Source organism: Rhineura floridana, chromosome 7 (assembly GCF_030035675.1).
Source record: "Rhineura floridana isolate rRhiFlo1 chromosome 7, rRhiFlo1.hap2, whole genome shotgun sequence".
Lineage (NCBI taxonomy): Eukaryota > Metazoa > Chordata > Lepidosauria > Squamata > Rhineuridae > Rhineura > Rhineura floridana.
In genome coordinates, this window is record NC_084486.1 from 104,006,032 (window position 1) to 104,031,744 (window position 25,713).

The window sequence follows — 25,713 nt, forward strand, 5'->3', positions numbered from 1 at the left end:
ACAAAAGTGGTACTTAGATGCTCCCTGAGGCTTCTCATATTTGGGAGTTTTAAGTATAATCTGTAGCCTTGGATGTGTAAAACTAGTATGTAAAGAACATGAAATAGAGGAATTCAAAACCAGCAGACAGTCCCTTCTAACTCTATCAATTCTATATGGATGGTACTGGTTGTCAGTTGGGTACTTGTAACATGGAATTCAGTTTTATTATAGCTTCAGTTGCTTAGACTCCACGAGTCGACATACAGGTTTTTTGATAATTTTATATCCATTATTTAGCCAGTGTGGTATAGTAGAGGAGATACAAGTTTGAATATCCATGGAGTCTAAAGCTTATTGGCTAGTCACTATTTCTTAACCTAACCTACCTCCCAGGATTGTGGGAGGCAAAGACCAGGTATTCTTACCTGCATTCTTTGAGGAAAGAGTGGGATACAAATATGAACTTTTACAGATAAATAAAATATGAATATGTAATATAGGCAACCAAAACGTTACTCACTTATATAGAGTTTCTACTAAAGAATACGTCAGGCTCAATGTTTAAAACATAACATGACGAGTTCCTAGACAAGGTTTGATAGGTAATGGAGTCTGTTTTAATAATACATGGAATAAGACATGAACATTTTTAAGGAGCTGCTAGAGAAGCCAACTGTGTATTGTAATATGAAAAGCTACCATACATTTCAGCCTCTGTAATTTAAAACAGAACATTTGGAAATGATGTACATCAAATTTCCTATTTCATACAAAGGAGCTTTATTTCATTACAAAGGTGTGAGTGAGTGCCTGTATGAGACAGATGTCTTTCTGAAGATTTTATTTGGAAAGAAACATTTGCCACTGCTACAGATACCTATCAGCATTAGAAAATTAATTGTCTTAGGGAGCAATCTTATAGGTACTTACACCAGGCTGAGGAGAATTAGGATATGGCAAATCCCTGGGTCCTGCCTCAGCAGGACTATGTTGGCGTAAATCTCAGCCACTGCTCAGCCAGCAAAAAGAGTGGCATAAATTAAGCCACCATTAAGTCCTCCAAAAGGGGTGTTCTTGGGTGTGTCAGGGGCGGGACAAAGGGAGGGGACTTATGCCACATGCTACATCCATTTAGCTTGGTCATGCGACCTCCAGGCCCAGGGTAAGTTAAGTCAGGAGAAAGGCTGCCAGCTGAGCCAGCATTCTCACCTCGCAAGGTCTCCTGAATAGAGGTAGGATCTGGCATACTTTAAGTGAGTGTAAGTTCAGCCAGCTTAAGCTGAACCAGCTTCCGCACTGTAGGATTGCTCTACCAGCCTTTCTGTAAAAAAAAAAAGTTGTAACAAAATATTTAAGCGAATACAAAACACAAGTTGAACAGATCTAATTTGTTTACTATATCAGCAAACAAATCACACCAACTTTTAGAAACTGCTTTTATTACAGCTTCTAGGAAAGAAAAACAAGCTAATCTGTGGATAACATGCTTATCTCTTCTATGAAAAAAAGGGGGATATCAAGCCTCTATCTATGTTCTTTCTTAGGAAGAACAGTCCAACTTGAGGACTGTGATGTTCTTGCTTGTAGGGTAAATATGGTGAGTGCTGTTTATATAGAAGACATATGGTAAGTGGAGTGAAAGAGGAGGGGGGAGTACATGAGCAGTAGAATGTTGGATGATTGGCTGAGCGTTTGAATGGCTGGGAGTATAAATGGAAGAATGACAGTTGAATCGAGGTGGATGTTAGTAGGGTGGAGAAGAAGGTGTTTGAGGGTGGATGTTGGGAGTGTGGAGAAAGAGGTGTTTGAGGGTGGAGGTCAGGAGTGTGGAGAAAGAGGGAGTTGGAGTTCTGATTAATAATAAGTCAAGTACAAAACAGGAATAGATGAAACCATACGCTTGTGAAACATTCTAAAACTAATCTTGTTATTTCTGATATTTAATAAATACTTATTTGGTTTACCAAAGGCCTGATCCTTGGCTGGGGGATATACATACCAGAAGGGAGGGCAAGGTAATTACCAAGGCTGAAGAGAAACAGTATCTAATGGTGGCAGCGGTGAAGGGAGGATTAATAACAATTCAAGTAGCCAGAGCAACCCAGAGTTGTATGCATTATCTATAAAGATACAAGGGGGTTGGGAACAGCATAAGCACGCAGTCACAAAAGTAACCAGCTAGAGAGAGACTCAAGCAAAGTCTCTGGAAGTATTGGTTATAGGACATGACTGGTGGTGCTGCCCAGCAGGGGGATCTAGTGAGATCTGTGCTAGAGCAGAGTGAGAAACCATATAAAGGACGGTCCGAACTGGTAGTATCCCTGGTGGTGCCTAGTGAAAGGCAGTAGCCACAAGCAGGTGGGAACCTGACAGGAAGAACCGGGGAAGGATGTCACATGTGGTGGTAGCCGTGGGATACAAACAATAGAGAGTCTCTAGAAGTGGTGTGGCTAAAAGAAATAACAAATAAAGATTACTTGTGAGAGTGACTGGCAAAGAGTGTGTGGCAAGGTGTGAGTGAACTCCTAAAACATGGCTGAATATGGCTGAATATATAAAGATGAAAAGAGAGGAGCTGGTGGAGAAGTGCATAACATTCAATTTACCTCATGAGGGTAAAGGGGTAGATGAATTGCGAGTAGCACTGATAGCATTCGCATCTGTCCAACAAAAACAACCTGTCACAGAAGAGAACCCAGAAGGGTATTCAAGCAATCCTGCTTATATAGAGTATTTAAGAGAGAAGTTGAGAAAGGAAAGTGAGGAAAACGATAAGGACAGAGAGATTGAGATGAGGAAACTGAGGATGGAGATTGGGGAAAAAGAAAAGCAGCGGGAGTTGGAAATTGAGAGAATGAGAGTGGATGCTGAAATACAGGTGGAAAAGTTAAACTTTGAAAGAGAGAAGTTTCATTCTGATGAAACAAGAAAGGACAGAAATGAAACAAAGATAAAGGTTACACCAAAAGATTTTGCAGTGTTTGAACCTGGAGGATAAATATATGCAATATTTATCAAATCTGATCAAAGGGGAATTAGCAGAGGTATACCAATATTTCCCCTCAGACAGGCCCGTCACATATGCCGAGTTTAAAGAGGCAGTGTACAAAAGATTCAGACTGGGACCTGACTACTTTAACAAGTTATTTCGAAACTGTCAGATCCAAGCAGGGAGGTCTTTTGTTGAACTGGGAGCAAAATTGATGGACATATTTGGAAAGTGGATGGGAAGTGCCAAAGCTCAGTCAGTGGAAGAGGTGAAAAGCCTCATGATACTGGATCAATTATACCATCAGTTACCACCAGAAATAAGGCTCCTTGTCAAAGACCGTTCCCCTACATCTGTTCAAGAGGCCACAGAGTTGGCAGATCACTTTGCCTCCAATAGAACTGGCTGGGTGGGGAAAACATCAAGAGAGTTTAAACCCAGACCATATAAAGGTGGCAGAAAGGATGTGGTACCACAGTGAGTGAGTCCTCCAATAAAGTCTGAAGGGCACAGGACACCCCAGAGTGGATCTGTGTACCCTAAAATGGAGGAGAAATTATGTTATAAATGTGGTAGACCGGGGCACCTACGTTTTCAATGTGAGGTTGCCAACCCCATTGGTAATCCTGCTCAGGAAAGGGCAGTGAAAACAGAACCAAGGGAGTTAGAAACGAAGAAGGTTCAGTTCTGCCAGATAAACTGGACAAATGTAAAAGACTTTGATTCGAGTCTGACGGAAGAAGTGAGTGTGCAAAGGGCAAATTATTGGGCATTGCTTGATACTGGTGCCGCTCAGACGTTACTGAGGCCAGATTTGATAAAATCTGAGGAAATATTACCTCAGGAAACGGTGACAATCCAAGGAGTGAGGGGTGAACCAGAAAGCATACCCATGGCCCTGATAAAATTAAAGTGGAGAGGAAAGGAGGAAATATGTAAAGTAGGTATTAATGCCCAACAACAAGAACCAGTGATACTGGGAAGAGATGTTATGGGGGCACAAGGAAAAATATATGTGGTGACCAGACAACAACTTGGCAAAGCAACAGAAACCATGTTAACAGAGGCCGAAGAAAACAGGGTGGAACCTGTTATCGAGCCTAAGGTCGCCATAGCAACCCCTGGCAGGCCTGCTAAAAGAGACAAACTGTATCGAATGGTCTCCAGTGAAGAGGCAGAGCAGTTCGGGGAAGAGCTGGATAAGGATGCAAGTTTGAAGCAAATGAAGGACCAAGCCCTTACACAAAAGATTCCCTTTACTGACAATGTGAGGAATCAAATTGTGTGTGAGAATGGGATTTTATATAGACTGTGGATGCCTGCTGAGAGAGAGAATGAATGTGAACCAGTGAAACAATTGATGGTACCTAGCAAATACAGAGCCAGATTGCTAAAAGTTGCCCATGATGTCCCATGTGCAGGGCATCTGGGAATAAAGAAGACCAAGAAAAGATTGGCTGCACACTATTATTGACCAAATATTTCTAAAGACGTAAAACAATATTGTTTATCTTGTGACATATGCCAAAAGGTGGGGAAAAGTGGAGTAAAGACAAAAGCACAATTGAAGCCCCTTCCTATAATAGGACAACCCTTTTATAGAGTGGGAATAGATTTGGTGGGCCCTTTTTCCAAACCCACAAGGCATGGCAAGAAATATCTATTGGTGGTGGTGGATTTTGCAACCAGATACCCAGACGCTGAAGCACTAAGATCCGTGGAAGCCCCTGTAGTGGCAGAAGCTTTATTAAAAATCTTTATGAGACTGGGTTTCCCTCATGAAGTGTTGATGGATCAAGGCAGTGTATTCATGGGAGAAGTGATGCAATGTATGTGGAAGTGTTGTGGTCTAAAACATTTAAAGACAACTACTTACCATCCAGCAACCATTATCTCTACCATAGATCTGTGTAAAGGATTTTGGCAGATGGAATTAGACGAGCAATCCAGAGCCAAAACTGCCTTCAGTACACCAGATGGGTTATATGAGTTTGTGACTTTACCCATGGGACTAAGGAACTCACCAAGTTCTTTTCAGAGACTAATTAATACTGTGTTGCGAGGCATGTCAGATTTCGCAGTGGCCTATATAGATGATTTGGCCATTTTCAGCAAGTCGGTCCCTGAGTATGTCCAACACCTGACAGCAGTATTAGAGGCATTTAAGAAAGCAGGGCTAACAATAAAAGCCAAGAAATGCCAGTTTAGGTTGAATGAAGTGATCTATTTAGGACATAAGGTGGGGAGTGGGAAAATAACCCCCTTATGGAGCAAAGTTGAGGCAATACAATCGTGGCCCATCCCCTTAACTAAGAAACAAGTTAGGGCATTTTTAGGTGTGGCTGGTTTTTACCGTAAATTTGTAAAAGATTTTGGGGAAATCACAACCCCCTTGCATGAGCTAACAAGGAAAAAGTGTGCTGAGCGTGTGGTGTGGACGGATGAATGTCAAAAGGCTTTTGACCTTCTGAAGCTAGCCTTGTGCCAAGGGCCTGTATTAATAGCACCAGATTACGAGCAACCATTCATCGTGGCTACGGATGCGTCGGACCTAGCACTGGGAGTCGTCTTGCTACAGAAAGAGGAGGCACCAGACATCCAGTGGCGTATCTTAGTCGCAACCTGACATCGAGGGAGAAGAATTATTCGTCGGTCCAAAAGGAGTGCCTAGCGGTCGTGTGGGGACTTAGCAAGTTGCGCCCATACGTGTGGGGACGAAGATTTACTGTGACAACGGATCATCGAGCATTGTTATGTTTACAGACTATGAAAAATCATAACACTATGCTGCAGAGGTGGTCCTGGGCTCTATAAGATTACCAGGTGGACTTCAAGTTCATAAAAGGCAAGGACAATGTATTGGCCGATGGACTTTCAAGGCAGGTGGCCGGGACTGCAGTGACGTGACCCAGACGTGGGTGCAAAAAAGACATTTTCCCCAAAGAGACTTGTTTTTTTATTGTTAACGCGTTGTATGAATCCTAGAGCAGGAATAATACTTTGCTGTTATTTTTAAGGGGGGGGGAATGTGATCTTCCTGCTTGTAGGGTAAATATGGTAAGTGCTGTTTATATAGAAGACATATGGTAAGTGGAGTGAAAGAGGAGGGGGAAGTACATGAGCAGTAGAATGCTGGATGATTGGCTGAGCGTTTGAATGGCTGGGAGTATAAATGGAAGAATGACAGTTGAAATGAGGTGGATGTTAGTAGGGTGGAGAAGAAGGTGTTTGAGGGTGGAGGTCAGGAGTGTGGAGAAAGAGGGAGTTGGAGTTCTGATTAATAATAAGTCAAGTACAAAACAGGAATAGATGAAACCATACGCTTGTGAAACATTCTAAAACTAATCTTGTTATTTCTGATATTTAATAAATACTTATTTGGTTTACCAAAGGCCTGATCCTTGGCTGGGGGATATACATACCAGAAGGGAGGGCAAGGTAATTACCAAGGCTGAAGAGAAACAGTATCTAATGGTGGCAGCGGTGAAGGGAGGATTAATAACAATTCAAGTAGCCAGAGCAACCCAGAGTTGTACGCGTTATCTATAAAGATACAAGGGGGTTGGGAACAGCATAAGCACGCAGTCACAAAAGTAACCAGCTAGAGAGAGACTCAGGCAAAGTCTCTGGAAGTATTGGTTACAGGATGTGACTGATGGTGCTGCCTAGCAGGGGGATCTAGTGAGATCTGTGCTAGAGCGGAGTGAGAAACCATATAAAGGACGGTCCGGACTGGTGGTATCCCTGGTGGTGCCTAGTGAAAGGCAGTAGCCACAAGCAGGTGGGAACCTGATAGGGAGAACCGGTGAAGGACGTCACAAGGACATTTAAAGCACATAGTGTGGGGGCCATGAGATTTTTGTAAAGCCTACAAAATGACATTTTGGGTACACCACAAGGGAAATAGAACTTTTCCTACAGTTTACTGACAGGCGACTGTAGTTATATTTTACTTCTTTGATGTGGTTTCTTCCTTCACTGCTTTTGCTATGGGGGGGGAATGAAATGGACTCCCTTTAAGTCGATTCCAACTTATGGCAACCCTATGAATAGGGTTTTCATGGTAAGTGGTATTCAGAGGGAGTTTACTATTGCCTTCCTCTGAGGCTGAGAGGCAGTAACTGGCCCAAGGTCACCCAGTGAGCTTTATGGCTGTGTGGGGATTTGAACCCTGGTCTCTCAGATCATAGTCCAACACCTTAACCACTATCAAGGGCTTTATTTTGTGCCTAGAGTGCAAACGGCAGGCACATTATGTGAACTCTGAAAGACGCTAACTTGTTCAACTTGCAAAATATACAACTATAAGATTTTTCAAAATACATGTCACTGAGAACAGACTGGACTCCCATTTGCATATATTTTGCAGGGAGTGGCGCACAGACCCTCCGTGGTGCAGAGTGGTAAGCGGTGGTAATGCAGCCAAAGCTCTGCTCACAGCCGGAGTTCGATTCCAACGGAAGGAGGAAGTCGAATCTCCGGTAAAAGGGGTCGAGGTCCACTCAGCCTTCCATCCATCCGTTGTCAGTAAAATGAGTACCCGGCATATGCTGGGGGGTAAAGAAAGGCCGGGGAAGGAACTGGCAATACCACCCCATATATACGGTCTGCCTAGTAAACATCACAAGACGTCACCCTAAAAGTCGGAAACGACTTGCACTATAAGTGCGGGGACACCTTTACCTTTTAGCCACTATTTACACACGTAGGTCTTTCGGAAGGACACAACAAACATGTAGTTTTATATCTTCTGACTTACAAATGTATCAAAATTATGTAGCTCTAAGCTGATAGTGGAACGTAGCACATAACGTTAAAGAAAGTGAATATGACTTCCATTTCAGAGCAGAACCAAGAGTTGGAGACGTGCATAAGTCATTGCTGAAAAACCAACCTGGGGCTGTCAGCATTTTCAAGAGGAGGCACAATAAATCTAATACCCACAACAATAATCTAATAATAAATATTTTGAAAGCACCAAAACAGGCAGGGACCACAAATTTTGACAGGCCTTAGTAGCCATTTATTATTTGTGGTCACCCCTGAATTCACACATAAAAACTCCTCCAAAGCTCCCGGTACACAGAGCAAGGATGGGGAATCTGTGACCCTACAGATGTCATTGGACTCTAACTCCCATCAGGCCCAGCCAGCATAGCCAATGGGATGATGGGAATTGCAGTCCAGTAATATCCGGAGGAGCACATGTTCTTGATTCCTGTTAGAGGATGCAGTAAGAGAATCTGGGTTGATCTTTCATTGGCTTAACTTATGCTGGGCCTGGAGGTCACATGAACAGATGTAGGATATGGGGTAAGTCCCCCTCCCTTTGGTTCTGACCCCATCACACCCCCAGAATGTCCTTTTGGGGGACTTATGCTGGCTTAATTTATGCTGGTTTTATGCTGAGCCAGGAGGTGCAGGGTTTTGCCAGTTGAGCCACAGCTGAGCCAGTATGAAAGACTTACACTAAAGTAGCCCAGTTGAGCTGGGACCCAGCCAGCAATCTGTCATATCCTAACTCCCCTCAGCCCGGCATAAATATCTATAGGATTGTGCCCTCAGCTGCTCACCTGAAGCTTAAGAACAGGAAGCCAAACACACCTCTCTAGGGAGGGAGTACCATAGTCTGTGTGCTGCAACAGAAAAACCCCTGTTGGTCCCCAGAATCTAGCCCAATGAATGAATGTAAGGAGACTGGTGTCACATTTTACTTCACAAAGCTCACTTGAGATCTTTCCCTGGAAAGACTGATCAGGGGGAGGGGGTTCAGCCATCAAAATTAGAGGAACATGGATAGGATTGCTCAATGATCAATGCAGCTTACTCTCAAGCAAGTGTGCAGAGGACTGCAACCTTAGATTGTAAACGCTAAACATCAGCGATTATCAAATAGTGCGCCCAAGCACACTGGTGTGCTCTAAGAGGTGGCTAGGTGTGCCTCAAATATTATGAAAGTATATTTTAAAAATGAGAAGAAACCCATTTGTATAGGGTAATAGTTTTCTATAGTTTAAGTTATTTTTATTCATAGTTTAAAATATATTAATATATTTTTAATTTTGTACAGGAAGTGCACCAGAAAATTTTTATATGTTTTACAGTGCGCTGCAAACCAAAAAAAGTTTGAGAACCACTGCTATACATACTTACCTGGATGTAAGTCCCATTAAACTCAATAGGGCTTAGATCTGAGTAGACTCACATAGACAACAATTGCACTGTTAGTGGTAGAAATGTTGTTGTTATGTGCCTTCAAACTGATTACTACTTATGGCGACACTATGCATCAGTGACCTCCAATAGCATCTATCATTGACCACCCTGTTCAGCTCTTGTAAATTCAGGTCTCTGGCTTCCTTTATGGAATCAATCCATCTCTTAATGGTAGAAACAGGTGGCACAAATAGTGACTTTTGTGGGGAATGTATTTTTTGTGAGGGAGGGAGGGAGAGATTGTATTATTTAAGCTAGAGTTAAATCAACTAGTCTGGTTTTCAGTCACAGTTCTTTAAGGCCATTTGAAACATTACTCATTCCACAGAACAGCAATCCAAGCAGAAGTTGTAACACTTCTATTGAGCTTATCATATGAATGAGCCTAACAACATGGAAGCTGTCCCACAAACACACCATCTGGCACGGCCTTGTGTGGATTCACATTCCATATGATTCAGCTGAATGATATAATAAATTACAATCATTATCCCCAACCACTCCCTACCCTATATCAGCTTCCCATGCATCAGCTCTGTGGTAGCTTCCATGTTACGTGAGGACCCTCTGAACTGGTCCTAGTCTATTGATCTAGAAATTCCAAATCAGCAACTTCAGGTACACTTCAAAGTGGATTGGAAAGAAGTCTAGCCAGCAGTCCTATTCTATGACTGGTTTAAGATTACCACCACAGTACTCCTGAGTCTATGAACTGTCGCTTTGCACTGATACTGAACTTGTATTTTGTTTGTTTATCAATCATCTCTTTGCTTCCAAGTGAGATCTATTTTGTATGCTCATCCAGGGTGTTTTGAGAACCTAATTCTATGTTATCACATTGCAGGCCATTATAGCCTGTGTTTTGTGGGGAAGGGGGGATTGCTATTCCTAAAAGAAATAGAGGGTGTTTGTTGTAGGGGGTAGTTAGTCATTGATTTCCCTTGTGGTTTCAGTTAAGGCTCATGTTATGCAGTTCAGTCTTGTGCAGATGAGGTCGTAATATTGACTTTGTGAATACAATGAGGTCCTTATCCATGTATCCCATCCAAGAGAGATGTAGAGGGTGGCCACATGAGAGCAGGTCTTTTCAGTAATGGCCCTTCAGCTGTGGAATGCTCCCCCCCCAAAAAACACACACACACACACACATGTGCCTGGCATCATCCTTGTAGATCTTTAGGCACCATGCTACAACTTTTTTTCTTTTCTCAGGTATTTGGCTATTAAGCCTCCAATAATGATGCTTATCTTTTAGTGGGGTGGGTAGGATTGTCATTAATATTTTGCTGGATGGGAATTTTATGTATTTTGTATTGTTTAAATAACTTTGGTTTTAAACTGTTTTCATTTGTTGTATTTTATTTTTGTCAAGTCCATTTGCGACATTTTCTTTGTATAAAGTGATTGATAAATGGAATAAATAAAATAAAAACAATGCTGACTAGCACTGACATTTCCACATCTCCATCAACAAAAGTTGGGATCTGTGCAAGCTCTTGCACAGTTCAGCTACACCACCCAACTATCTTGCAGTGGCCTAAAACAGTGTAACTTTATACCAAAGCCAATCAGCTGCCAACTCCTAGTTACCAAGTTAGCCATTTCTTGATAGCAGATAGTGTCAGATTTTTAGAAATAAATATTAATTGGAATGAATTCATAATAGCAATAGTGGCCTTCACAGGTTGTAGAATATACAGGGCCTCCTCTTATCTACCAAGACATGCCTCTTCTACAGTGCTAGACCTATCTATGATGAGGTGGAATAGGGAAATACAGTAAACAAAGACCCAAGAGTTCTATTTTACAAACTGCAATAGTAGTAATTGTGTGACCCACCACAACTAAATTGTCCTAGCCTCCTGATTGCCTTATGTACCCCCAAATTTAATCCAGTGCCTCATTCTGAATAAAGCCCCTATTTGAACTGGTTATAAAAGAGGATTGCTGCAAATGCAGTGTCATTCCTCAGTTTCCTTCCAAGCAGTGTTCCAGTCTGTTCAGCTGGCAGACAATCCTCTTTGCACAATGTGTCATCTGAAGTCAGCTTTTACAATACTGGGGTATCCAGCTTTCATGTTGCTCTCCGTTCTTAATTATTAAGGTAATGAAGGAGATTTCTTTTGTCTCATTTTTTAAAGCAATAAAATTTTGTATAGCATTTTGCTATCTGTTTAAGGGAAGCAAAGAAGAAATATATCCAGCAGGCTCCACTGCTTACTACTATCAGCAGCCTAGTACCTGTGGGTAGTATTCAACTAAATCCTGCTCAGAGCAAACCCACTGAAATGAATGAACCTAAGTTAGGCATGTTTATTATTGGCTCAAATCTAAATAGAATTAACATTGAATATCATCTGAATCAGGAACCTGTTTTGCTAAACCTGTTAAATCATAATGCTAGCACAGATCATTGATAACAAAAACAAAACAAAAAAACCTTCGAGTGATATTCAATTAAGTAATATTCAGAATAGACCCAGTGAAGCTCAACTCTAACCCATCCTGCTATTGCATCCAGAACACGCTGTCACCCCATTTTCCAGACACAAGAACTGCTTATTCACAGTGCCTCCATCTTACTGGGTTTCAGTTGTAATTCACTGATCCTTATTTAGCCTGTTGCCACATAAAGGCACTAGTCCAGAAAATCTACAGCTCCTGATTCAGGACAAGGGAGAGGAAGAGAAAGAGAGTGCTGGATATAGGGCTGGCCCTAGGATAAACAGCACCCTGGGTTTGGACTGCCCTTGGCGCCATTCCCCCCATAGTCAGCTTTGCAGGGCCACCCAGAGGATATATGGGGCCTGGTGCAGGTGTGATGTTGGGGGCTCTGCTGCTGCCCCAACAAGGAACCATACATGTGTATACAAAGCTGGGGGCCCACATGTGAGAATTATTGCATGCAGCTCCACCTTGCCCTGGGATCAAGCAGAATGACAGATGTGCTTAATTTTTTCTTAATTGGGGATAAGGGAATCAGGATCGGGTTGTGCTTCTCCTGAGTAATTCCTCCCAATTCCAAACCCTTTCTGGCAGAGCTTCTTCATACTCAGTCTCACAGGTCTTCTGGCTGTCATTCGCTACTGGCCTTCTCTGCCACTCACTCAGGAAAGATTCCTCCCTTAAGGCCTGGCCTCACACTACTTCTTACGTCTTTCCCTGTGGGAACTGCCACAGAAAATTACTCTCAGTGGACCTTCCCTGGAAATCTTAGACGGCTCCCATTCACTCACTCCTTGAACTCTTTCCCCAGTGGGCCTGGAGTTCCTCCTGTGACAAGCACAGGCAGCCTACTCTGCCATAAAATCCCACCTTAAAGACTTCCCTGTTCCTTCTCTCCTTACAACCCTGTAACAAGGACTAATTGGACTGGGTCAATGAAAAGCCTGCCTGATCTTATCTTTTTGCTGTCCATATATACATAATGATTTTACCATACCATGATTGGTTAGACTCTCTTACATTTGGGCTGCAGGCCTAAGCTAATAAGCAGGCCCCTGCCTTAAAAACCTCTGAAGGAAACTGTTTCAGCCAGTTTAAGCCACAAATTAGCGTCTATTCTGTTTCATACACAACTATGTAAAATATTTATTTCATCATGGCTGGGGAGAGGTCCCATTATGTCACAATGACATGTTGAGAGTCAGTGTCATCTTACACTTTAATGTACCATTTCCTCTTTTTATGAAAACTTTAAAGAAAATACCAAGAAACAAAATACCAAGCGTGTCCATTTAACTTAAGGCTTGGATTCCCCCTTGGCTCAAATAATTCTGGGAACTATAGTTTGTTAAGGATGCTCAGAGTTGTTAGGAGACCCTTAACGCCCCTCACAGAGCCACAATTCCCAGAGTTCTCTGGGAAGAGGGCCTGATTGTTAAATTAGCCTGAAACTGCCAAGCCCTTGCAGTCTGCCATACTGCATTGAAGTTACATAGAGTTTGCAGAAAGAGGGAATGATTACCACCATTAGTCATGCTCAGAGTAGATCCATTCAAATCAAGGTGCTTAAGTCTCTTAATTTCAGTGGGTCTACCCTGACCACTGATAGAGATCACCCAGAGTTTGCTATGACATACAGGGCGCACACACACGCACACACACACACACCCTGCTTTCTCCATGGTTGGAGCAGATCCAGTTTACATACACAGGTTTGCCGTCAAGATGGTTATCAGTATTTAATAAATTTGTATTCCACCCTCCAACTTAGAAGGTTTCCAGGGTGGTATATGAAAATATCCAACTCAATACAAAACCATAAGGCCAACAGTATAAAACAAAGATCAAAACAAAACATGGCCTTAAGTGTTTGAAATCTCAGTAAGTTGTCATGCTGGTGAAAATTAAATTTCATTTCATTCAAATGTATTAAAGTACAATGGTGTGACCTTTTCTTTCTCGACTGCAGATGGAAACAGGAGTTGGAGTTAAGCTGCTTCAGTTAGTTTAGGTTTCCAGATATGATGCTTTCAAAATTAACCTCACCTTAACAAACCTGAGCCAAATGATCTACGCCATGCCCCGTCTATAATGAGCTTCTGCCTGGAGACCTGGTTTTTTAGGCAGGCTTTTGGAACGGGCTAGTTTTACTGTGTTTTTAAATTTTTAACTGTTTTATATACTGTTTTATTGTGTACGTCGCCCAGAGTGGCTGGCTAACCAGCCAGATGGGCGACTAACAAATCTCATAATAATAAATAAATAAATAAATAAATAAAACTGGTGGATAGAAAGGTAGCACTGTGATCTACCTTGTGGGATTAGTTTTGGTTCTTTTTCCAGTCCTCGTAAGGTTGGCAACTGAAGGTGCCTTACAAGGGCTGTGGAGTCCAGGGGTCTGGGACCCAATGACCTTGACAATAAGCATAACAAAATTATGAGAAAAACTGCACAGACCTTTTATACTCTCAAGGAAAGCTGAAAAGAGGTTACTTTTCAAGGAGCTCTGAAAAGCGTAAACAGAAGGGGCCAATCATAAGTTAACCAGAGGGGCATTACATAACTGAGGGGGCGCAACTGATAAGGCTCTGCTTCTCAAGCTCACCCATGCAGCTAATTTTACCAGTGAGCACCTGAGTAGGACCTCTGAAGCAATATCATACATATGGGTGAAGGTGGTCGAGTCCTAAACAACATAAAGATTTAAAGGTTAACACGAGGAATTTGAAACGGGGCAGGAAACATACTGGTTACAGATGCAATTAGTACCAAAAATGTGTTACATGTTCAGGACACACTTTGCACCAGCTAATGTTTCCATTACACCACACTGGCTATTGATGGAGTTTGTTTACTTTAGTTTGCTTTTGTTGATCTTTAAATTCAAAACTGTTAAGCACTATTTCAGTTTTCTTGACATCTATGGTTTCTAAGGTCAAAAGGGAGGAAAACGTTCTGTCAGCCCTCAGCCTAAATACAGAAAATTACAGACTGTGGATTTAAGATCTTAACCTTGTAGAAAGATAGCTAAAGATATACAGACATCCATTTACCATGTGGTAGGAACTAAGTATAGTGTTAATGTCACATTCCTATATGGGAGGTGATCAACTCTAAGGCAGCAGAACCAATGCCTATGGGTAGATTTGTTAGAAATCTAGGGAAGGAAGGAAGTGAACAGATGAAGATATCTAGTCCAAATTTATACATTGTCATTTAGCCATCTCATCTCATATCTGGAAAGCACAGCTAGTAATTTGTGTGGGTACCCTGGTTTCTCTGAATAATCAATAAAAATTATACAGCCACGAGAGCTGTATAGCCAGCATGGATTTTTCGCATTACGCAATGAAAATAACCCCCTATGCCACTTTGATGCTTCCCATAAGCTCAATTCAAAACAAACCCTTACCAAACTTATAGTCCTGAACTCAGAAATGCTTGCTTAACAACCCTCTAAATTTTCAGGGCAATACACAAAAGAGTCAGAGAGAATCAAGAGTTCAAAGTGTAAAACGAAAGAAAAAAACCCAGACCCCTTTTGGACTTTTTCTTTCAGAATTCTCATAATTTGTTGAAATTCATTAAAAATCAACCATGTTCACAGAGTACCTATAATCCTATTACTGACCTTGCCCCATGTTCTGACCTTCATATTTGGCAGTTTAAAAGTTTAAAAAATGCCTGGCTGATTTTTAATTAATTTAAGAAATTTAGCATTGAAGTTTATTATAACGTCGGGCATGCTCAGTAAGAACCAACAGTCAGTGTTCTAAAAGCCGGACTCACCGCTGCTGGGTTTGCCTAATCAGAAGCTGCACACACGCCAGACCTTTGTTTCACTTGAGACAATCATGGCTTCCCCCAAAGAATCCTGGGAAGTGTAATTTGTGAAAGGTGCAGACAGTTGTTAGGAGACTCCTATTCTCCTGACAGAGCTCCAGTGGCCAGAGTGCTCTGTGAGGGGAACAGAGCATCTCCTAGCAACTTTCAGGACCCTTCAGTCACTACACTTCCCAGGATTCTTTGGGGGAAGCCATTACTGTCTAAAGTGAAATAAACGGCTGGTGTATATGTGACCAACGACAGCATTGGTTTAAATTTGGGTGGGAGACTACGTGTGCCTGCTGTAGAATAAAATGGTGGGGGAAACGCTGACAACTAATGATACTGTTCACAATGTCTTCCTTTTGGAAAGGAAAGGGGCTTTCCCTCTGCCCAATGCCCACCCACCCAATCTCCTCCCCTTCCTACCCTTCCCCAAGGTCAGTTTCACGCATCCTAAACATGATTGCACAGAAATAAATCCCACTGAACTCAAAAAGTATGTAATTGATTAAACCCAACTTCCCTTCTCCTCCCTCTTATCCCCTCACTCCCTCTTGCTCCTTCCTCCCCCTCCCCTTCCAATCCCCTCCTCCCCCTCCCCCCAGTCAGTTTTACGTATCCTAAGCATGATTGCACGGGAGTAAATCCAGCTGAAGTCAATAAACATGCAAATGATCAAATCTGTCTTTCTCCTCCCCTCCCCCTCCTTCCTGCTCCAATCCCACTCCTCCTCTCCACCCTCCCTCCCCTCCCCATCTCCTGTGGTCAGTTTCACCTATCCTAAGCATGACTGCAGTGGAGTATATCCCACGGAACTCAATAAACATGCAAATGATCAATCCACTCTCAGCAAACTTCCACAGGATCCCATTTCTTACCTCCCAGATTAAAAAGCAGAGAAATTCACTAATAGGCAAAAAACCTTGCGGTTTAAGTACATACTTATAGCCAACAGATATTTCTATCAAACTTTAAAAAGCAGGGAAATTGGACAGCTATAGTGAATGCACCAGGGGAGCATGAGACCTGACCTCCTCTCTGAGATATTGTACTGCCCTACAAATTGGTCAAAATGCAAACACAATTTGGATTGGTCTTTCTCCATCATTGAAGATGGCAGGTGTTGCCACCACTCACCATATGCTCAGAGGCACATGTTACCAAATTCTTCCAAGCTACACAGCAAGTGGTTTGGACTGTGAAAGACCAACCCAAATTGTGTTTGCATTTTGACCAATTTGTAGGGCAGTACAATATCTCAGAAAGGAGGTCAGGTTTCATGCTCCCCTGGTGCATTCACTATAGCTGCCCAATTTCCCAGCTTTTTAAAGTTTGATAGAAATATCTGTGGGCTATAAGTACATTCTTAAACCACAAGGTTTTTTGCCTATTAGTGAATAATATATAAAGGATAGGAATAATGAATTAACCCCGCAAGTCTGCCTCCATGGCTATTGCTTAAGCATAGCTGTATATTTGTAGCTTCCCTTAGCTGTCCTGTTTCTGTCTTCCTACATTTCCCCCAGGAAATAAAATAAAACTTACTCCCCTCACTTTCCTCCTTTGCTTTCTTGTTCACTATGGAATCTGAAGGACAGCTGTGATTTTACATGGATGAGAGATGAGACATAGATACAAAGAGCGTGGCACCCACGCAAGTTTGCCCTGGAAGACTCCCAGACAAGCAGACAATGAGAAAGTATGTGCGCCCAAGAAACAGAAGCAGACAACAAGAGGTGACTTAAGTCAGGAGTGGAAGGAGGTGGGGACGGGGGAACTAAGCTTAGAAATACTGCTGCTCAGATGTATCCTAAGGGCACCTTCATAAGTGAAATTTCTCCTTTCACATGGGCCAAAGTTGGTGTGGAAAATGTATAGACTCAGCATCTCTTCGAAGAATGCCCTAAGACTCAACTGTTTTGAATGCCAATAGATCAGGTAATCATCAACTTGGCTTCAGTCAGCCTTCCCCAACCTGGCATCCTCCAGATGCTTTCGACAACGATCAGCCCCAGTCAGCATCTGCAGGGTACTAGGTTGGGGAAGGCTAGCTTAGATAATCTAATTGCTTGCTATTAATGTTCTAATTGTTTGCTAGTAATGGTAACATTTTTAATTTTTAAATCCCCTGTATTAAATGCATTTTGGCCTTCCTCCTGTTCAAAAATTATAATGAAATAAGATTTGCTTCTTGATTACAAAATGAAGCCATACATCCCTGTGGAACAACAGCCAGCTCTAGTTCCATGCTCTGTTGGCCTAAGGCTTGGATTTGCAGGATCCACAATACTTGCGAATTCCAATTTAAGCTGATGAACCACCAGCAATACTCCCCACTCACTTAAAATACAAAAAAGCATTATTTCCTCAGAAGCTGAGAGTAGCACGGGAATCTTCCCACCATCATTGATAATGAAATATACAGCTGAAGAACAGCACTCTTACTAAAGTGATGTTGTTGTCATGCAATAAGGCATGTCAGAAGAACAGCAATTATCACTGGTGGCAACACTAGGGTTGTTCACATATTATGCTAAACACAGGTACAAGCTGTTTCTGTACATATACAGGTTTGTGTGTGAAAGATACAGGTACACAGACTGTACATTCATTGAACATTACATTTGATTGATGAAGAACCAGACGTTTTAGAATGTGAGGTGAAAGCTGCTCTTAAAATACTTGAAAGAAACAAATCACCAACAACAGATGACATACCAATAGAGTTGCTACAAGCTACTGAGACTGAATCTGTCCACATTTTGACAAAAAATTGTCAACAAATATGGAAAACTAAACAATGGCCCACAGACTGGAAGCTTTCCATATACATCCCAATTCCAAAGAAAGGGGATCCCAGGGAATCCAGTAATTTTCAAACTATTGCCTTAATATCCCATGCAAGTAAAGTAATGCTCAAGATTCTACAACAAAGGCTCTTACCATATATGGAGCGAGAAATGCCACACATTCAAGCTGGGTTTAGAAAGGGAAGAGGCACCAGAGATCATATCGCAAACATAAGTTGGATAATGGAACGGAGCAAGGAATTTCAGAGGGAAATCACTCTGTGCTTTATAGATTACAACAAAGCCTTTGATTGTGTAGATCATGAAAAAGTATGGAATGCTTTAAAATAAATGGGGGTGGGTGCCACAGCAGCTGATTGTCCTGATGTGCTACCTATATTCTGGACAAGAGGCTACTGTAAGGACAGAATATGAAGAAACCGACTGGTTCCCCATTGGAAAGGGTGTGAGACAGGGGTGTATTTTATCACACTATTTATTTAATCTATATGCAGAACATATCATACGGAAAGCAGGATTGGACCAAGATGAAGGATGTGTGAAAATTGGAGGGAGAAATATCAATAATTTAAGATATGCAAACGATACCATGCTACTAGTAGAAACCATTAACGGCTGAATGTCAAGAAGACTAAAGCAATGAACAGAAGATTTATGTAACTTTAAAGTTGACAACAAGGACTTGTCAAGGATTATCAATACCTTGGCACAGTCATTAACCAAAATGGAGACAACAGTCAAGAAATCAGAAGAAGGCTGGGACTGGGGAGGGCAGATATGAGAGAACTAGAAAAGGTCCTCAAAAGCAAAGGTCCTCAGAAGCAAAGATGTATCACTGAACAGGTAAGTCGGGATCATTCAGACCATGGTATTCTCAATCTCTATTTATGGATGTGAAAGTTGGACAGTGAAAAAAGTGGATAACAGAAAAATCAACTCATTTGAAATGTGGTGTTGGGTGGAGATCTTAGCGCATAGCATGGACTGTGAAAAAGACAAATAATTAGGTGTTAGAACAAATTAAACCAGAACTATCACTAGAAGCTAAAATGATGAAACTGAGGTTATCACACTTTGGACACATAATGAGAAGACATGATTCACTAGAAAAGACAATAATGCTGGAAAAATAGAAGGGAGTAGAAAAAGAGGAAGGCCAAACAAGAGATGGATTGATTCCATAAAGGAAGCCACAGACCTGAACTTACAAGATCTGAACAGGGTGGTTCATGACAGATGGTATTGGAGGTCACTGATTCATAGGGTTGCTGTAAATTGTAATCAACTTTAAGGCACATAACAACAACAAGCCTGCAATTCAACTCTTTGTGTACACAAACTGTATACTCATTGAATATAACATGTGAGCCCCCCTACTTTCAAGGCCCAAAGAGAAAAGACAGAGAAGTTTGTCTGAAAGTAAGTCACTGTTTTAAAATGCACAAGGCCATAACCATGGAAAAAGAAAAATATATTACCCAGATCTCAGAGAGATACAAAAGCAGCTACTAATCCAAGGAAAATAGGATAAAAAGTAGGCATCTTCATTGCCCTCAGCCCTGTGCAACTCTGTTCTATAAGTCATTTTTTAAAAAATGGATATCCAAGGAACAGTGATGTGGGGTGGAAAATTTCCAGTGTTTTATTTTTCCACGGAAAAGAAACCATTTCATAAGTTCATTAATAACAATGTATTGCCAACTGCAAATATAAAAGTAGGCAAGCCTGGCAGTTTCAAAGTTTTTAGTTTTGTTTACTGAATACAATTAACATAATTCAATAATTTAAGATATGCAGACAATACCATACTATTAGCAGAAACCAGTAATGATTTGAAATGAATGCTGATGAAAGTTAAAGAGGAAAGCACAAAAGCAGGACTACAGCTGAACGTCAAGAAGACAAAGTAATGACAACAGAAGATTTATGTTACTTTAAAGTTGACAATGAGGACATTGAACTTGTAAAGGATTATCAATACCTCGACACAGTCATTAACCAAACTGGAGACAATAGTGAAGAAATCAGAAAAAGGCTAGGACTGGGGAGGGCAGCTATGAGAGAACTAGAAAAGGTCCTCAAATTCAAAGATGTATCACTGAACACCAAAGTCAGGATCATTCAGACCATGGTATTCCCCTATCTCTATGTATGGATGTGAAAGTTGGACAGTGAAAAAGGCGGATAAGAGAAAAACCAACTCATTTTAAATGTGGTGCTGGAGGAAAGCTTTGCGCATAACATGGACTGCAAAAAAGACAAATAATTGGGAACCAGAACTATCACTAGAAGCTAAAATGATGAAACTGAGGTTATCATACTTTGGACACATAATGAGAAGACATGATTCACTAGAAAAGACAATACAGAAAAACAGAAGGGAGCAGAAACAGAGGAAGGCCAAACAAGAGATGGCTTGATTCCATAAAGGAAGCCACAGACCTGAACTTACAAGATCTGAACAGGGTGGTTCATGACAGATGCTCTTGGAGGTCACTGATTCATAGGGTCGCCATAAGTTGTAATCGACTTGAAGGCACATAACAACAACAAACTTCTCAAGGGCCACAGGTTCTCTACCCCTGCTCTAAGGCATAGGAATATTTATTAAAAAAAAATCAGAAACACTTCCAATTCAAAATTTTCTGGAAAGCCCACATCACTGCCCAGGAACATCAAAGATAATCCCAAATCAGCTTGGACAGGTGGTAAACCTATTTTGGCTGTCAATTGCAGCCCTGTAGATCAGGGAGATAAGTGCGGTAAATGTGCTATAAAATTCTTCAAGAGAGCAAGGAGAGAGACATAAACAGAAAAATTAACTTTTGTTCCTCCAAAGAATGATAATCCAGCAGATGGAACACTAGCAAACAGGACATGAAAATCAACCTTGACACGTTTCCCTTCAGTTAGACACTGACCTACACAGAGAATTGGAACAAAGTAGTATCTCAGGAAGAAGAGGAGACAGAAATAGTTGCTTGTTCTTGGTATATGGAAAATCCATTATACAAAGCTTATGTTGCCACAAGAAGTCTGGAGAGTTAAGGAATAGTGCCTCGGACTAGAGAGGTAGTTTTCACTTAGCAAGCATTATGCTACCTGACAAGATTTTATCTGAGAAGCAGACCAAAATCTGGATTTAAAAGCTTTCCGATCAAATGTAAACTATTCACACCCTTATCCAACCTAATAACTATAATCTAAACTGCAATTATCCATATCATATGTCCTTTTGTATGTAATTTGGTGTTCACCAATGTGTAAGGCAGCCAGCCCCATAAAGGCTGCTACTTACCTGAAAATTATGGATGTGCCCCAAGCTATAAATGAAGATGTTTTACAATTATCATCATCTTGACATTGCTATGCAAACAATCTCACCAGGATTAATGCATAACTCATATTATTATCCCCTAGTAGAATAAAACAATAAAATAATGGCATTCACTGGGAGCAATTGCCCTGGGAGGGTGTGGACAGCCACTCTATTGTTTCCCATAAACAGTTAATGGAGAAATGTGTTTTTTCCATTTCACAGCTACTAGTCCATACATTGTGCTCCTTCCTTAGCAGGGTCTGAGAGAGTGCCTCACATGTATTAATAAATTAAGCATCAGTGCCCTTGCTAGGGGGGATGGGAAGTATTATTTTCCCTGTAAGTGCAAGTGATGAAACTGAGCAAAGAGAGGTTGCCCTAGGTCAAACAAAGAGACACTGGTAGGCACAAATGGAAGAATGGCTTCCATTCTTGAGTTTTAGACCCTGCAAGCCTATTTTTCATCAAAGCCAGTTACTACGCACAGTCTTTATCCCACGATGTATACTGACATAACTTCCTGCTTCCATCAGCAAAAGTCAATAAATAAAATCACATTACAAGCTACAGGCTGTTTTGAGCTTTAAAGTGATGGCACCATTTGACAAACAGCATACCTCCAGATCTATTTTCCAAACAAATGTAAACAGTTGCAAGCTTGGAAAAAAATAGTCCTTTGGGAACAGCCAGTCTCTTCTCCCTGGATAAGTCATTTCACAATGCAGTGTTATCTTGTTATGAATGGCTTCTGTCACCAAGGGCAGGGAAGAGGAGGAGGGGAAGGAGGGAGGCTGATTAGCACTAAGGACTGCAGCTTGTCATCAAATGGGAGATTAAAATAACAGTTGCTCATCTGCGGACACAGAAGTTCTCTGGTAGCATGTTTCTCTCTTACACAGACCCCAACAAAATATTATTTATTAATATAATGTCACAAGCTACAGGAACAGAAATCTGAGTATTATTTTCTTCACTGCCACTCCAGAGTCTAGTCTAGAATGAATGAGATTTGGTGGCTGAAACCCAATACAATAGTACTTGGGGGGGGGGAGTTTCTGAGTGGAATTTCAGCAGTTCTCGAGAACATCGTATTTGGGAATTATAGGAACAGAATTTATGTCTTTTAGAGTCCGTCGATTCTTACTGATCTAAAAAAGCCCTCCCTCCCCCTCGCCAGAAAAGCAAGCTTAGGTTTCATTACCGGGGCACGGATTCCTGTCTCACTTTTGTTAGGAACAACTGAACAGATCTTACTCTTCCCCCGATGGCTCATTTGAGAAGTTCCTAACAAAATATGCACGCTTCAGCCGTTGCCTATCACAAACTACTTGTTCACGGACAATAAGGCATTTGTTTATCTTAGAAACGTTTGTCGCGTTTTTTAGAGCAACAATACAAGCCTGGCATACCTAAACATAAAGATAAAACGATCGCCAACGTTCGTCATACTGAGAGACCCACTGAGACCAATGGGCATGTTATTTAAGCCCACTGGTTTCAGTGGCTCTACTCTTGAGCATGACTAGCGTTGGGTATCATCCATGCTGACGAAGGGCTGGGAAAGTTCTGAACTGTTCCTCAGCTCTGGTTCCTGAGCCACAGAAACAAGCATTTTCCGGCTAAACATCACGCCTCTTAACCTCGCTATTTTAGAGTCCGGCTGGATGTAAAGCATTCTCGAGAGGAGTTTCAAAAACTTACCGTATAGGCAAGAAAGCATCTCTCGGATGATCCCGTGTTTCGCGGGTGAATGCTTTTCTTTCTGGATGTTATATACAAAATCCCGAGGTGGGGCGAAGGGAGAAAGAAAGCCTCTAATAAGCAAAGATCTTCTTGGGACTTCTCGAGAGGATTTCCCTGAAAGGGGACGGGACGGGGGGCGGAAGCGTCCGTACTCCAGTGTAGGCTACCCAAAGCTGGTCCGGCCAGGTTATACTCTTTCCCCCAAAATCCAAAAAGAAAAAGCTGGACGACTTTTTAGAGAAGTTGGAGGTGAATCTCCGTGGAAAAGCCGCCTCAGCGTGGGGGGTAGGCGCTGTGGCCCTGGGCAAAGCCCCGCTTCCTTTGCTCAGGGAGCCACGCGTTTGCCAGAGACAATCGCGATGCGAGCCGCACAGACAGGAAACTCCCCGCTGGAAACTCTTCCCCAGAAGGAAAAGTGGCCTCTGAGCAAGCCTGCCCTTTTGCTGATCCGGCTTGCCTCACTGTTGTTCCTTCAAAGGCTCCAGGCGCTTTTGTGCCTCCGCTTTCTTTTCTGCCCTCTTCCTCCGCCGCCGCCCCTCCTCCCCCCTTCATGACACAGACAGGCCAGATGGGAAGAGCCTGCCGCTGAAGCCAGTCCAGTGCCCCATCCTGAAAGCTGATCCTGCTGATCTCATCACCGAGGGCTACTAATCCAATGACCAGGGAACGAAGAACAGATGGTGACGCCCCTTCTCTCTCTCTCACCCCCCTCTCCAAACACCACCATTTACCAAAGCGCGCTCACATAACACGCACAGCCACCCGAGTCCACCAACAGGCTGCAGAAGGGCGACAGACCTTCTCTCCACGACGGCTCAGATTGCATTTTCTGCCTGAACATAGAGTTCCCTCGGCCAGCGTTTTACACCAGGCGCGGGGAGCTGCATTATTTAACCCCTTGTGCATAAATGGTGCATGGCGATGTGTGGAAGGGAGGTAGAGATGGTTTTGTCATTTTAGTGATATGAAAGAGTTCGTCCAGGGGTGTGGCATGTTTATATGGAACTGCCCATTCAAGATTTTTTGTCGTTTTTACAAAAAACCCAAAAAGCAAGCATCCCGTTATTTCTTCTGAACTGGATGTCTTACTGCGGCTTTATTCTCCGCAGTGCTGGCCCTGGCATTAAGAAGAGTGAGGTGCCTGCCTCAGGCAGCTGGTTTTGGAGTATAATAAAAGGCAGCAAATGCATTTATTGCTATTGTATAGGGAGAAATGCTAGTGGGATTTTCTGCATGTGCCAAAGGAACCTGGCTAGATAGGATTCATCTTGACTTAGGGTCAGGGTGTGCCATTTGTCTTGGACTGGCCTGGGCTGATCAAGAGTACTTTTTTTTCCTGTGCTTTATGAAAAAGCAAAGGTGCCAATTTTCACTATTACTGAAAATAACAGAAGTTCAACAAGTGGAATAGCTGTTCTTTCTTAATTTGTATTATTTGGTCCCTGCTTGCAGTTTTTCCTTTCAGGGAATTCAGATACCTCCCCCCCCCCAAGGGAGTAGTTCCCTTGCGAGAGATACTACATTTTATCAGTAGTGATATAGTATTTCCTCCTCCCCCCCCCCGCAAATGTGATTTTATTTTCTTATTTCCTCCCCCACACACACACTTTTTTTCAGTGTGAACCTGTGTTTTCCAGTGTTGACAAGTGTGGTTTTAAAAATGATTAAAATAGATTCTCTAATGGTCAATCTATTCATTTGGGAGGATTTCAAGTGTGATTTACATATGCATCAAGTAGAATATTATGAAAAGGGAAAATCTTAATTTCTTTAAAATATAGGATGGCTCATTCTTCCTGCTGCAAAACCATTTTGATTACTTTGAAGATTCTCTCAAACCAGGTCTACCTATCTACTCTTCAGGCACTTTGGTTTGAAAGGACATGTTATCAAAATAGCATTGCTGTTTCTTAATTTCTTAACATAAGAACATAAGAAGAGCCTGCTGGATCAGGCCAGTGGCCCATCTAGTCCAGCATCCTGTTGTCACAGTGGCCAACCAGGTGCCTGGGAGAAGCCTGCAAGCAGGTCCTGAGTGCAAGAACACTCTCCCCTCCTGAGGATTCCGGCAACTGGTTTTCACAAGCATACTGACTCTGATTAGGGTGGCAGAGCACAGCCATCATGGCTAGTAGCCATTGATAGCCCTGTCCTCCATGAATTTGTCTAATCTTCTTTTAAAGCCATCCAAGCTGGTGGCCATTACTGCATCTTGTGAGAGCAAATTCCATAGTTTAACTATGCGCTGAGTAAAGAAGTACTTCCTTTTGTCTGTCCTGAATCTTCCACCATTCAGCTTCTTTGAATGTCCACGAGTTCTAGTATTATGAGAGAGGGAGAAAAACTTTTCTGTATCCACTTTCTCAATGACATGCATAATT

At 42.0% G+C, this 25,713-nt stretch overlaps 1 protein-coding gene across 1 annotated transcript in view; it reads right to left on the bottom strand.

The window, feature by feature from the left end:
- SPSB4 (splA/ryanodine receptor domain and SOCS box containing 4) overlaps window positions 1-23,814 on the bottom strand; it is a 95,087-nt gene extending 71,273 nt beyond the window's left edge. The window contains exon 1 of the mRNA XM_061636769.1: window positions 23,291-23,814. The gene's annotated coding sequence lies outside the window, so the exon portion shown is untranslated. The remainder of the gene's footprint in view (window positions 1-23,290) is intronic.
- Between the last annotated feature and the right edge of the window lie 1,899 nt (window positions 23,815-25,713).